This window comes from Canis lupus, chromosome 16 (assembly GCF_048164855.1).
Source record: "Canis lupus baileyi chromosome 16, mCanLup2.hap1, whole genome shotgun sequence".
Lineage (NCBI taxonomy): Eukaryota > Metazoa > Chordata > Mammalia > Carnivora > Canidae > Canis > Canis lupus.
In genome coordinates this window covers 52,460,499-52,475,367 of record NC_132853.1, presented here as the reverse complement: position 1 = coordinate 52,475,367, position 14,869 = coordinate 52,460,499, and the positions used below count along the sequence as shown (strand labels likewise).

At 37.0% G+C, this 14,869-nt stretch overlaps 1 long non-coding RNA gene across 7 annotated transcripts in view; it reads left to right on the top strand.

Moving 5' to 3' along the window:
* Positions 1 to 14,869, top strand: part of LOC140607066 (uncharacterized) — a 571,123-nt gene that overhangs the window by 399,600 nt on the left and 156,654 nt on the right. The gene's annotated exons all lie outside the window — the stretch shown is intronic.

The window sequence follows — 14,869 nt, the reverse complement described above, 5'->3', positions numbered from 1 at the left end:
CTTCTTCTACATAGAAGCAATGACACTCAGCTACATGTAGCTCCATTTTATCCAGAACTGGATTAAAGAGAGCCTGGTTGGATGCAGTTGGAGGATTGATGTCTCTCTGATAAGTCTGAGCCTTAGGAGCCCAACCAAGCATTATGCTTCAACTCTCTACCTTTTCTCCATAACAAGTGGCCCACCTGTTTGACTAGACTTTTAACCTGGTATCTGAGTTTTACTAGGTTCCACCTTCCATCTGAGGCCAACAAAGTCTGAACCCCCATCAATTCACCTCAGGTTCTAAACTCTTGCCCATCAACCTCTCTCTTCTCCCTCAAGGTAAATCTCTGTCCTCTATCCTTTTCATGAGCTCATATGGATTGTCTTGGTTTAAAATTCTCATATAACTGGCTTTAAAAAGTCCTTTCAAGCACTCCCTTTGGTGAAAATTACCATACCTGCTCAGATGGGCCACATTCCTTAATTCAACTAACCTGTGTTATTGAGGATCGCCATGAGCCCGGTTCAGAAAATCAGTCAAGTTCAGAATCAAGTTCATTGGGCCTGAGTGTGTAGAGCAGGGAACACATGAAGGCCAAATTACATTGTAATTCTCAAAAGCTGGAGTTCTGTAAAAGAAATGATGAACATTGGTGGCAAAGAAGATATAGGGGTAGGCGGGGGCGGGGAGTCCTCAAACTCTGGCTCTCTTCTTCCTTGTTCAGATTTAAAACTTCGGTGCCAGGATTTTGATTTTCCAATCTAACATTCTTTTGCTTTCCCAATATCATGCAAATGCATTCTGAAGAATGGCAGTGAGCAAAACCAGAGTAAGTATACTTCAAAAGGTCTGCAGAGGTGAACGATAGAGAAAACTGAGAGTTGTCGAGTGCACAAGATTACCAAGAGCGTGTTTGGCATTGTGCCATTCTGGAGGCAGAGTGAGAAATGGACTCAGGCAGATCAGCCCTGCAAAGTCTAGGTGGGCCACCTTAGCTCTGGGTTCAGATGACAGAACAGTTCCTTTGAAAGTTGACTAGAAGAAAACCATGCCCTCTCTCCATTGTGGAAATATTTTTAGCCAACTGTTCTCTACAGTATAAAAATCACTGTGCTCATGGACACACACACACACACACACACACACACACACACACAGTTGTTGAATCAAGGCATGATGTTGTACCTAAATCCCTTCTGATTAAGCCAATCCAGTAACACAGAAAATGCTACTAAATTAGACTCAACTGAAGAGCAATACCCATTAAGAACTCTGGCACCTTTTTCTCACCAACTTGCTCCATGTCACCACCCTCTCTCATCATTTTTCTGCCTATGCCTATAGCTTCCATAAGAGGCCTTCTTTCTTTACAGAAAAAAAAAAATCCTTCCCAGGGGCATGGGGAGGAATGTTTAGGAAAACGTCCATTGGTTGGTGGGAACCATCAAGACTTCTGCAATCTCAAGGTCAGTGTTTGTGTAACCTCGTTCCTGGGCCCAGAAACATATAAAAGCACAGAAAGTTCTGTTAGGGTCCAGTGAAGGTAGATGAGGGAAGGCCCACTCCCAAGGGTGAGCAGAGAGGGCAGCAAGAAGAGAAGAGGTAATATGAGTGTCATGAGAGGACAAGGTGATGTTTTACAACTTGGAATGTGTGGAAGAGAGACTCAGTTTCTCCTAGTTCTTCTTTCTCTCTTCCTCCTCCTTTCCATTGCTTCACTAGGAGATCGATAGACAATGGTACAGATAGTGTAGTCCTGAGAGTTGATACTCAGAAAATATTATCTTTTCATAAAGTTATCCAAGGAAAAAGTGAAGATCACCGCACAAAGATGAACCTGAAATCAATGGTTATTTTTTTCACTGAAGATTCAGATTAATTCATCTTGTTAAAATGAATTTATTTTTCCGTGGCAAGGATGGTCCTCAGTTTTAACTTTGATGGCTGGCTAAACTGTGGATGGTAATGTGTTACTGGAAAATAGTATGGAGAACTAGCTCCTTTTTTTCTTTTTTTCAAATCAACTCCTGTTTCTCTATTAGTTCACATCATTATTTATGAAATGGCATATCTTTAATGTATTTTATCATTATTTAACCCTGCTCAGCATTGACTGCTAACAATTTCACAGAAAATTGTCTGTCTCCTTCTACTCACTGCTTCTCAGGACAATCTGTAAGCTTACCCTTACCCCAACCAAACAAAATAAAACAAAAGCCACTAGGAATTCAGCAAAAAAATGGCAAAAAAAAATCCACTTTGGGGTGAAAAAATTCTTGCATCTATATGCTTGCAGTTGAGACTTTCACATACTCTTCAGGAAATATTTGAGTGATTCCTCTAAAATATCTTCTTGAGAGCCTTGTCATGAAATCTGATGAGCCTATCATTGGACCTGAGTCTACATCTTTTATTAATCCCAGGATTGAAGCAAAAGGAAGGATAGAATTTCTAAGTCACCATAAAGGACAATTTTTTTTTTTTTTGCAAAATTTAAAACTTTTTATTTTCTTTGTTTTAATCTTTTCTTCCAATTTTTTTTCTTTTCTTCCAATTTGAACCTATTAGGTTTAGCTAACGATTTTTATATTATTATTGTTTTATTATTAATGTCTAAGGAACTGCTCGGTAGATCTGTGACGGAGACTTGCTTTTAGTACATATGTGCCCTGGTGGTCTTGTTTGGGTATTCATAAATATTACAGCCAGACTTTTAATAGACATTCTAAACGAAAATAGAACTCAACTGCTAAAATTTAATTTTCTGTGTAAAATAAAAGAAGTAGCAAGAGACTAAAACATTGGCTGGGGCTGGGGTTCATTTGGGGAGCTCCCATAGGCTATATATCACCCTGTGTGGCTTTCATTTTCTTGGTGCAAATTGATTTAATATGCAACATGATTAGATGAATGATGTCCCCTTGGAAGAAATAATCTTGCCAAAGAGATCTTGTTTAACTCTGCTCCTCTGTCCCCCTCTGACCTTTGTAGTGGTTTTTGATCCTGCAGAGAGAACGAGATAAGAGCTGGTGCTATCACCAGCAACAGGGTCCTGTTCTTAGTAAGGTGGCATCTCTGTATCTATCTTCCCCCACAGAAGGATGAAAACTTTGAAAAACCATGCCTCAGGAGCGCAAGGATTCCCTGCTTCCTTTCATTTTCTTGACTGGGTTTTATTTCTGTATATTCTACAGTAATATGGTTGAAAATTGTGCCTGCTTCTGCATTCAATAACTTTCACAATCAGTTCCTCTTAAAATTTAGACCTAAGAAACCATCCGTATCGTCAGTTAAATACTTAGTTGTGTTTTTTATAATAGGTAAATCTACATAACCTATTATTCCCTGTTTGCTTTGAGAGAAACTAACCCAAAGGCAAACTCCCATTTTTGTTTCTTGCAACCATCCTACAACATATTGCCTAAAAGTGCAGCCTTGGGATCCAGACTGCCTAGATTGAAACCCCAGCTCCTCTAGTAACTAGCTGAGTAACCTCAGGCGAGTTATTCAGCCTCTCTGTGCTTCAGTTTTCTTGTTTGTAAAAAGGAAGTAATACAATTACCTGCTTTGTTGGGTGGTATGAAGATGCTTTGAAATAATGTATGCACAATACTCAAAAGATCACCCAAAGCATTGTAAGATTAGTGTTATTACAGAAATTATGTCATGAATTTTCATGGTCTCTCCCCTTTTGGAATGCATGATTTAAATATATTTTAATATTGTAGGCTGCCTTAACCTTACCTGGAATGCAGATGGTCTGAATTATTTTAACAAATAACAAGTATTAACCTATTCTAACAATCAAATGACAGGGCATATTTAGTAGGTAAAAATTTGGAATTGTAGAAAATTATAAAGAGGAAATTAAATAAAAATCAACTACAATTCAACTGAATGAAATAGCTTTTTAATTTTTATATATTCATTTCAACCTGTTTCTCACATTTTTATCATAAGGTTTATTTTATTTTAAATATGTTATTTATTTATAAATAAAGAGAGAAAGAGAAAGAGAAAGAGAGGCAGAGAGAGCACAAGCCAGGGCAGGGAAAGGAGGGAGAGAAAGAAAGAGAGAGAGAGAGAGAGAGAGAGAGAGAGAGAAGCAGACTCCCCACTGAGCAGAGAGCCCAACATGGGGCTCAATCCTCAGACCCTGGGGTCATGACCCAAGCTGAAGGCAGACACCTAACTGACTGAACCATCCAGGTTCCCTCATTGTAGGGTTTAAATTATATATCCTGATTTTTCTTTTCATTTACTGTGTATCAGAACTTTCTAAAGTCATTAAATATTCTTAGAAACATGATTTTTAAGACCTACATAAAATTCTATTATAGGACTACACCATTAATATATCCAACAAGTAGGTATTCAATATGAATGAATTAAAAAAATAAAGTTGCAACTTTTAGTGAGAAAATTATGTGGCATTATCTACTTGGCAGCTGAATCAAGCAAACACTTTTTAATATTGGGCTTCCTTCCTTATAATGCCCTAAGCAGTTAGGAAAGCAAAAAATTGTTTCTCAACTCCCCCAAACTCTCCAGATTATTAGGTTCCCATACTTATGGTCACACAAATTTTCTCTGCTCCTGGGAAGAATTTTATATTAGGCAAACTTTGCTCATAATAACAGATACTTGAATGTCAAAATGCAGCATGGTGCTGAATCGCTGAAGGCTCTGGGCTTTCTCCCTGCCACTTACGGTTTCCAGAAGGAAGATATTTCTCATCACTGTGGCTGAGCATTCGTTTAGTCTTCAAAACACAGCCTAAGGATTTTGAGTTTTTCCTTAATTGTCCAGCTTTAAAAAGATAGTGGTATTTTTAAAGCTCTTTTGGCTGGAAGGACAAGAAAATACCCTTTTCAGACATTTGTGAGTTCTTCTCTTCATCCTTATTAGGTACATACAGATTGATGAATACATTTTCTAGACTCTCAATGTCAACATGCATTGTTAGTATGGTGCTATACCTGGAAAATATTGGAAAAAAAATGTATTCCTGGCACGCTTACTAAAGTATCAGTTATATAACCATCACATGTGATTAGGGCTCTGATAGAGTTGGATGCCAACAGGTAAAATGTACATAGAAGATGCCTTGACTTTTCTTAAATAATATTTTAAAATATTTTATTTATTTATGAGAGAGAGAGACAGAGACAGAGACATAGGCAGAGGGAGAAGCAGGCTCCATGCAGGAAGCCTTGATCCTGTGACCTGGGCCGAAGGCAGGCGTTAAACCATTGAGCCACCCAGGGATCCCAACCTTGACTTTTCTAGGGATGTTGGACTACTTCAAAGACACTGGTAATGCTTAGGTTGTTTTTTTGAGAGGTGTTATATTGGAGTATGCAGTGTGGTGACCAATGCCATAAACCTTTGTGGCTCAACATGTTAAAAGCTCATTTATCATCCCTGCTAATTCTAGCATGGATTTCTTCATCAGATTTCTTCATCAAAGGCCCTCCTCAGTAGCTCTTCTCCAAGTGAGAAGTGAGGAAGCCAGAATCCCTCCATTTTGTGATATGCTGTCTCCTAGAAAAGTGAAAGGTACATTGGGTCTCCTGTATCTACCTGGCAAATTGACAAGTAGAGAGAGTTTGGAGGATCCTAAGAGGGCCAATCTTGAGTGATGTTCATCACGTCGCCTACATTGTATTGGTTAGCACTCAGTCACAAGGAGATCTACCTTAACTATGGGCCCAGGTGACAAAGGAAGTGATGTATTAGACACGTAGCAGAGTCTCTGCCAGGGAGGTGTTTTCTACACAAATGATAGACATTATAGGTTATTATAGATGGAATTATACATTTTTAAAGTTTTTAATTTGAAAAGCAAAAACTTGGAATCGAGAAATAAAGGAGGTGAGGCATTTCCATAGTCAGCCAGTATATATGGGACCTTTCTATGTGTTGGGTTTAGTTTCTTTCTTTACATATTTATCTGTCTAGGGAATTTAAATATTTTTTTTCTTCCTGGGAAAGGAATTTCCTCTGTACCAAACAGGCTGGTGCCTTTTCTCTGTGACTTCAAACTTGGGGGTTCTCTGAAATTTATACCAAAAGTCTTCTTGGCCTACTGCTCGATGGAATTCAAAGTTGGTCTTAAGCAAATTATTGATCACCCTATCAATGAAGTGAATCTAAGAGAGCATTTAGTCTCTAAAGAAAATGAAGGAAAAGCACAGAAATAATGTTGCCTATGTAAATAATTTCCCGGAGTATAGGATGAATTAAAAGCTGTCTACCCATCAAAGATATTTTATTTATTTTATTATTTTATTTTATTTTATTTTATTTTCTTATTTTTTAAAAATATTTTATGTATTTATTCATGAGAGACTCAGAGAGAGAGAGAGACAGAGACAGAGACAGAGACACAGGCAGAGGGAGAAGCAGGGTCCCTGCGAGGAGCTTAATGCAGGACTTGATCCCAGGACCTCAGGATCACGACCTCCTCCAAAGGCAGATGTTCAACTGCTGAGCCACCCGGGCATCCCAAGAGCTTTTATTTTAGATTATATTTCTCTATTCCAAACATAAGCAAATTAAATGAAGAGACTAGAATAACCTTAAGTTTTGCAGGTAAGAGCTCACATGTGAAGCCTGGTTCTTACTTTGGAATGTAATTATTCTTCCCAGATATTACAGAAGGGCTAAAGTCTATACGTATAATCCATTTTTCTTTGTCCTGGATGGTATAGAATGTGATTCATGTCTAAGAATCAAGCGAAAATTCTAGCTGTCTTGTTTTCCGGCCTCCTGGGCTAAAATCAAGGTCTACCAGCACTGCTTTCAGGAAGGGTGGTGTTATGTTTTTTGAGGTGAGGTATGGGAAGAGGTGGTGGATGGTTAATATTTCAAAAAGGTAGCAATTACCTGATAACAGAAAGCGTGGACTGTGTCTTGTTACCGCTCATTTTGGAGGTGCCAAATCTGCCACGGACATCATCGTCATTACGGCTTCAGTTGGCCGAGGTCACCTTGGTTCATGTGTTTTATACATTGGTACCCTTCTCCTTATTACTTGCCAAACAAACCTTTTTATTTTTGCACACGTTTATGTTGATTTTGTGGTTTCTGAAATTGGATTCTGGCTCCTGGAGGCCCGAGTTTCCACGGCAACTAGAGGCCTTATCTGCTACTGGTTCTTGGCAGGCAGACAACCAGGTCTTTCAGTTTACTTTGGATTTTTTTTTTTTTTTGCTTTTTTTTTTTAACTTTTTCTTCTTCTCCCCTATTTTTCCTACACCCTGTCATTTAAGCATCACATAATTAATTGCGTACATCCTGTGCCACATGCAATTGCCACGGCTTTGAAGTCCCAATAGATCATTTTATAGAGCAGTGGGTGCCATTTTAAAAGAGAAAAAATAATGAAGACCTGGCGCCAGGGTATGGCTGTGTAGATTTTAGCATATCCTTCTGCAGGTATGATAAAGAAACCTGGGTACCTTCTGTTTGTTTTTCCGCATTTCCTTTCCAAACTGGCCTTTCAATATATAGGAAAGATTTCAGAACGGACTTTGTTATTTTTCTCTCTGGAGCTAATTCCTTTTCCAAAACCAGCATGAACTGCCTCATTTGGTGCTGAGGTGAGGTTTTGCTTTTTTTTCTTTTCAAATTGGAAAGAAAAAAAAAATCTGATTTAGCGTCATGCCATTTGGAGGCTGCTACTGGTCCAGCAGGAGCGGAAAAAACAACAGACAAACAAGGAAAAAAAAAATACCGACCCCCTTACTTAGACGCTATTAAAGTTTAGCAACAATAAATGATCTCATCACCTTCTTAATGTTTTTAAAAAAATAAATGTAATCATTTGCTTCAGTGAAAAGAGCAAATTTATTGGGATAAGCTTTCAGAATCTTTATGAAAAGGATATACTCCCTTTGGAAAGCAGAAATGTGTAGGTTCTCAGGAAAAAGAATAGACTCAAGTGTTTTAAATGCTTAACTTTCACTCTCGTTTAAAGAGAGAAAATATAAGTGTGTGTGTATATATATACATATATATATATAATTTATATATATATATATATATATATATTTTACATCTCCTTTTTCTTCCTGTTAGTATCTTTTAACTTTTTTGCTCTATCATATGGTGTGCCCCATATGCTCACATTCTCCCCACTAGGGCAATACCATAGGTAAAATCTCCTCATTTCCTAAAAGTTTCCAGACATCTGCCTCATCCAAACTTATGTGCCTAATGTCCCATTGCCTCAAGGAATTTCTTCTTCCTGCCAGAGAAAATGTAAGGAACAAATTCTTACTTATTTGTATTTGGCATTTGGCCTTGGATCTTAGGACTTAGGCTTCAGCTCAAACCTTTTTAGAAAAGACCTTTATGGTCAACTTATCCAAAGCATCACACCCTCCATTCGCCCTTCCAACCCTATCTATTCTTTTCATGTATTTGATTCTATCATTTTATGTATTTATTTATATAGTTATGTGATGATTAATTTTTAATTGGTAGCTGATGTATTCTCCATTTCTTACTCTATTTAATGGAGAGTAATTCATGATCAATTTATTCAAGAAGTATTCAGTGAGCCTCAACATTATATCAGGCAATGCAAATAGTCCTGGGGAATATGATGATAACTAGAATGACCATAACCTCTTGTCATCAAATTGTCTATTGTCTAGAGACAGAAAAGTATGCAACAGTACAAGTGAGTGAAAGAATTATAGGGGCGATGTAACATGGTTTAATAACTGCTAGGGCAAGATGTTCACCAAACGTTATGGGCAACTGGCATCTTTGAGGACTGGGAAAGGTATAAAGGAGAATATAACATTGAAGCAGAAATAGGAAATGCAAATAATAATTATCCAGGTACAATTTGGGGAATGAGTTTCAGGAAAAGGGAATAGCATTTCTAAAGCCCCTAAACCCCAAAGTAAGGAGAACAGAATATCCTGGAAACACTTCAATTAGAATGTGTAGGAGAGAATGTCCATGAACGAAACCATGAGCTAGGTAACAAAAATCCCTTTTATGCCATGCTACAGGAACCCAGTGAATTGATCAAGCAAGGGAAAGACATGATCGGATTTTTATTTTGGAGATTAATCCACAAAGGATCATTTGAAATAAGAGAATTCTAGCAGCATGAAAGAGGTAGAGGAAAATAATCCAGGAGAACCAAAATGAAGGTGAGAATCAATGAGCAAAGTGGCTGTGGGGAAGGAAGGAATGTAAATATAAAAACAATTTAGGAGATATCATGGCACTCATTAGATGTGAGACAACAGGGAACCATAGGACTTAGTGTCCTGGACAGATGGTATTTACTCTGTTTGCATTAAGAGATTCTCTCAAGAATCATTTTAGGTAGTGCACACTAAAACCGCTTTTTAATTGAATACAACATTAAGATGTAAGAAAAAAGTTATAGAACTATTTATACAATGAAACTGCCACTTAGTTAATGAGAAAGATTATCCTGGTAGTTAAGAGCAAATGTGACATTTGAATAGGGTTTGTTTTTTTTTTTAGGTTTTATTTATTTTTAATTTACTATTGAAGTATCATTGGCATACAATGTAATATTAGCTTCAGATGTAGAACATTTCTACAATTCTATACATTACTCAGTGTCCGCTGTGATAAATGTAATCACTGTCTGTAACCATATAACATTATTACAGTATTATGGCCATATTGCCGATACTGTACTTTCATCTCCTTGCCTTATCTATTCTATAACTGGAAGACTGCACATCTTAATCCCTTTCACTATTTTACCTTTCCTCCCACCATCCTCCTCAGCTTGTTCTCTGTATTTAAGAGTCTGTTTATTGTTTTGTTTGTTTGTTTCTTGATTTGTCTTGGTTTTTGGGTTCCACATATAAGGGAAATCATATGTTTTTTTTTTTCTTTCTCTAACATATTTCACTTAACATAATATGTTTTAGGTCCATCTGTATTGTCACAAATGGCAAGCTCACACTCTTTTTGATGGCTGAGAAATATTCCATTATATACACATATATATACACCACATCTTCTTTATCCATTCATCTCTAGGTAAAGATTTGAGTTGCTTCCCTATGTTGCCTATTGTAAATAATGCTGCAAGAAACATAGAGGGACATACGTCTTTTCAAATTAGTGTTTTTGTTTTCTTTGGGTAAACACCCAGGAGTGGAATTACTGGATCATATGGTATTTCTATTTTTAAGTTTGTGAGGAAACTCCATGTTGTTTTCCACAGTGGTTGCACCAACTTACATTCTCATCAACAGTGCACAAGGGTTTCCTTTTTTCCACGTCCTCACCAGCACTTGTTATTTCTTGTCTTTTTGATACTAGCCATTCTGACTGGTGTGAGGTGATATATACTTGTAGCCTTGATTTGTGTTTTCCTGATGACTTGTGATGTTGAGCATCTTTTCACGTGTCTGTTGGACATCTGGATGTCTTCTTTGGAAACATGTTGAGTAGGCTATTTTGATACGAGGGCATGTACACATTGTCTTTCTCCATCCACTATAGATATTTGTTTTGGGTAATGTACAAGACATTTAACTGCATTTTAATCATCAGCCTTATTCTCTCATTTAGCAGAAAGAGGATCAAGGATGGTATATAGTGTTAGCATCAATTATGCCATAATTGATAACAGACTAATAAAAAGGAACAGATGGGTTTGAATTTTGACAACTAAATAGTTTACTATCCAGACTGGACTCTTTGAAGGTGAGAAGGTATGCTATTAGTAGTAATGTCAGGGCAATAGGTACAGACACTTTGGGATATATGATCATCCTAGTGAGGGTTCCTCATGATGTATAAAAGGAATCATATGTGATGATTAATATTATGTGCCTAGATATTTGGTTAAATATGATTTCTAGGTGTGAAGTAAAGGTGTTTCTGGCTGAGACTGACATCTGAATCTAAAAACTTAGTAGAGAAGATTGTTCTCTCCATTGTGGGTGGACCTCTTCTAATCCATTAAGACCTGAATAGAATAAAAATTCTCTCTCTCTGCTTGACTGACTTTAAGCTAGGACATCAGTCTTCATCTGCCTTTGGACTTGACTTGAACTGGAACTTACACTATCAGCACATCTACTTCTCAGTCCTTTGGTCTCAAACAGGAACTACTGGCTCTGCTGAGTCTGAATAATCTCAGCCTCTATAATCACATGGCTAATTCCTTATTGTAAATATCTTCCTATACATATTATTGGTTTTGTTTCTATGAAGATTCTTCATTCTATGAAGAATCCTGACTAATACACATCCTACCTGGTACCTAATAAGTATTCAGTAAATGTCACCTGAATCAAAATGCCTGCCACAAAGTACATGCAACTCTCTTGCATACAATCCTAAGGGTGGAATTACTGGATCACAGAGTAAGTGTATATTTAATTTTTAGAAACTGATACATTTTCAAAAATAGGTGTGCCATTTTAAATCCCCAGAAGCACTGCACAAGGGTTTCAATTTCTCCATATTCTTGCCACCCTTGGTTTTGTCAATCTTTTAAATTTAGTGATCCTTATAGATGTAGAGAAAACCTTATATATACTGTTTCAACTTGGATTTCTCTGATGTTGATCACTTTTATATGCTCATTGCTTCTTCCAATAACTTCTGTGTTAAAATCATCGGCTTTGGAATTAAATAAATTGGGATAGACTCTTCGCATTTAATTTCTCATCTATAGAATAGGAACAGTATCTATCTCATAGCTTTTGTGTAAGAATTAAACTAATCCAGTGAGTGTAAAATGCCTGGTAGAGTGTGTAGGAAGGATCCAACAAATACTGGCTCTTATTACTATAAAACCAGAAATCAAGGCTAAAACATATTAAAGCAGTAGGAATACCACTAAATAGGAACCACATATAGACCATTTCAGGGGAAGATGTTAATGACTTGCATTTATTCTTTATTTCCAGAAATAGCAAATAAGAACATGAGTGCTGAAGAAATCAGTCTACCCTGGTTTGGTTTCCAGGACCACCACTTCCCACTTGTTTAACCTTGAGGAAATTACTTAACTAAACTATTTAACTTGAGTTTCTTTCTACATAAAACCTGGAAAATGGTAGGATGTAGCCCAGAAAGTTGTGAGAATTAAACCAGATAATCCATAGAAAGCACGTAGAAAAGAGCTTATCTTTCCGTAATTGTGGAGAACTTTTATTGCACCTGTACTAATACATGCCAACAGTTAGGGGTACAGTGTTGAACAAGATGACATGGCCTTCATGCAGCTAAGTTATTGTTTCCTTTCCTCTCTGCCTCTTTCTCCCCACATCCAAACCCAGGAACTTGCCCCATCTCCACTTCTTGCTTCTTGCTTCTTCCTTATTCCCAACCTCTGTTTTATATCATTGGATGATGAGACTAGCCTGAAAATCTGTCTGGTTTCTTCCACTCTTGAACCCCAACAGCCTATCTCCCTACTTAGATCTCTCCAGTGGCCTTCTGTTTCACTTGGCCTAAAACCCAAATCCCTTTCCTGGCCCAAAAGGACCTCTAGAACTTGGACCTTGATTTTCTTTTCAGTTCCAACTTATTCTACTCTTCCTCTTAAATTATGTTCTACCTATATTGGTCTTCTTTCTATTTCTTAAGTACATTTAACTCATTCTAGACTCAAGACCTACATACTTTCTGTTTCCTCTTACTGAAACTCTCTTTTCTGAAATTCTCACTGGGTTGACCCATCTGCATTAGTTATATCTTAGAAGAAATATCCACCTTTTCAGGAAGACCCTCCGTGAATGTTGTAAGGTTGTTGTAAGGTTGTTCTTTTCAACCTTAACCCTTTGCTTTTCCCTCACACATCATCTTCAATCTCTCTAAATCCCACTATCCTATTTTATTTTTCTCAACACTTGCTGTTCTCTGCAATGATCATGTATAGCTGTTTGCTTACTGGTTTATTGCCTTTCTCCCTTTCTTAGAATGTAAACACCTTAGGAAACAACCTTTTCTCATAGATTCACTGCTATAACTTCAGGAATCAACATAGATACATGAGATAAATAAAACATTTACTTATTCATTTATTATATATATTAAATTATATATACCATATATATAAAATAAAAGATATAATAGCTCTGGTACAAACTGTCTACTTATCTACTTACCTTATCTACTTACCAACACACAATAAATAATTTCAGCTGAATTAACCAGCTAATGGAAATCAAGAGTTGAGAAATTATGGTCCCAGGTTTGAAGCATTTAGTATAAAGATTCCCTAATAATTATGACAATGGATTGATCTTGTACTTATGAGTATGAAACACCAATGCCACACATCTCTATCTTATATAACAAGTGTTCTTGTTAAGTGCTCCTCAGGTTTAAATTATGTCTTGTTGGTTCATCCTAAACTTGAGAAGAATGAATAAAGTTTCAATTCATGGCACATTTCTTGCCTGGGAAATATTTCCAGTCTATGTGCTTCTGTTAAAGACTGATTATTAGTAGAAAGACAACCCAAGTTTTGGAGCATGGATGTGGACACAGAACCACAAGTAGTTTCTCTGTATTGGAACTCTGCATTCATTTGCTCTGTTCAGTGCAACCAGTGTATAATGAGAGAGAAAAAAAAATCTTGTATTATTTATTATGTATACACCTAAGGCCATGCTACTTTTTTAAAAAAAGATTTTATTTATTCATTCATGAGAGACAGAGAGAGAAAGAGAGAGAGAGAGAGAGAGAAAGAGAGAGAAGCAGAGATACAGGCAGAGGGAGAAGCAGGCTCCATGCAGGAAGCCCAATGTGGGACTCAATCCCAGGACTCCAGGATCACGCCCTGGGCCGAAGGCAGGCACTAAACCACTGAGCTACCCAGGGATCCCCATGCTACTTTTTAATATCAATTTTTTCTTATTCTTTCAACAACTCTAAAGGGTAGATTGTATCATCCTCTTTACATTGATGCTGAGAAATTAAATTACTTACCCAAATGACAACACTAAAAGGTAGAAGAGCTAATTTCTTCTTTCTTTAAAAAAATTACTGTATTCAGTCTGTTAAGTGTCCGACTCTTGGTTTTGGCTTAGGTCCTGATCTCAGGGTGATGGGATCAAGCCCTGAGTCAAGCTCTGTGTTCAGTGCAGAGTCTGCTTGGGATTCTCTTGGGATTCTCTCTCCTTCTCCAACTGCCCCTCCCGCTCATGTTCTCTCTCTCTCCCTAAAACAATTCTCCAAATTTGTTCTCCAAAAAACAAATCTTTAAAAAATTACTTTACCAACTAGAATATATAATCTCAAGTTCCAAAATTCAAAACTATTTAATATCTGTGTAGTGTTCAATCCTCTTTTCCAGCCACCATACTGACTACTTTTTTCATCTTAGGCCTTGATGACACAGAAACAAGAAAACTGATCATGGCCCAAGATAAGTGAGTTAGGCTATTTCCATAACTTTGTCAAAAGTCATCTGTATCAAGACCTAAGTACATATAAATTACTTGCATCTACCAGATGCATCAGGATGTGAGTGTGTATGTGTGTGTGCGTTCTTATAACATACTTGTGCATTTATGGACTTCCAACCACTAAGTAAGATCAGTAGTACAAGATAGATCAGTGGGATTCAATTTTATTAGCTATGGCATATGGATGTTTAGCACGTGGCCATATGTTTTCTCACAAAATGTAACTTACAATCTGAGCATTATAACTAAACAACACACATCACTGCAATTATTTTTTCCCAGCAACAGTCCATATCCCATTTCTTTCTCCGAGGGTCTGCTTTTAGTTCTATTTCCACTGAAGTCTCAGTTGTCTCTAGTAACACCTCTTTTTTTTTTTTTTTAACAAAACTTGGAAATATGGGGTGTTATGCTGAGGCTGAAATATTCCATATTTTTCTTT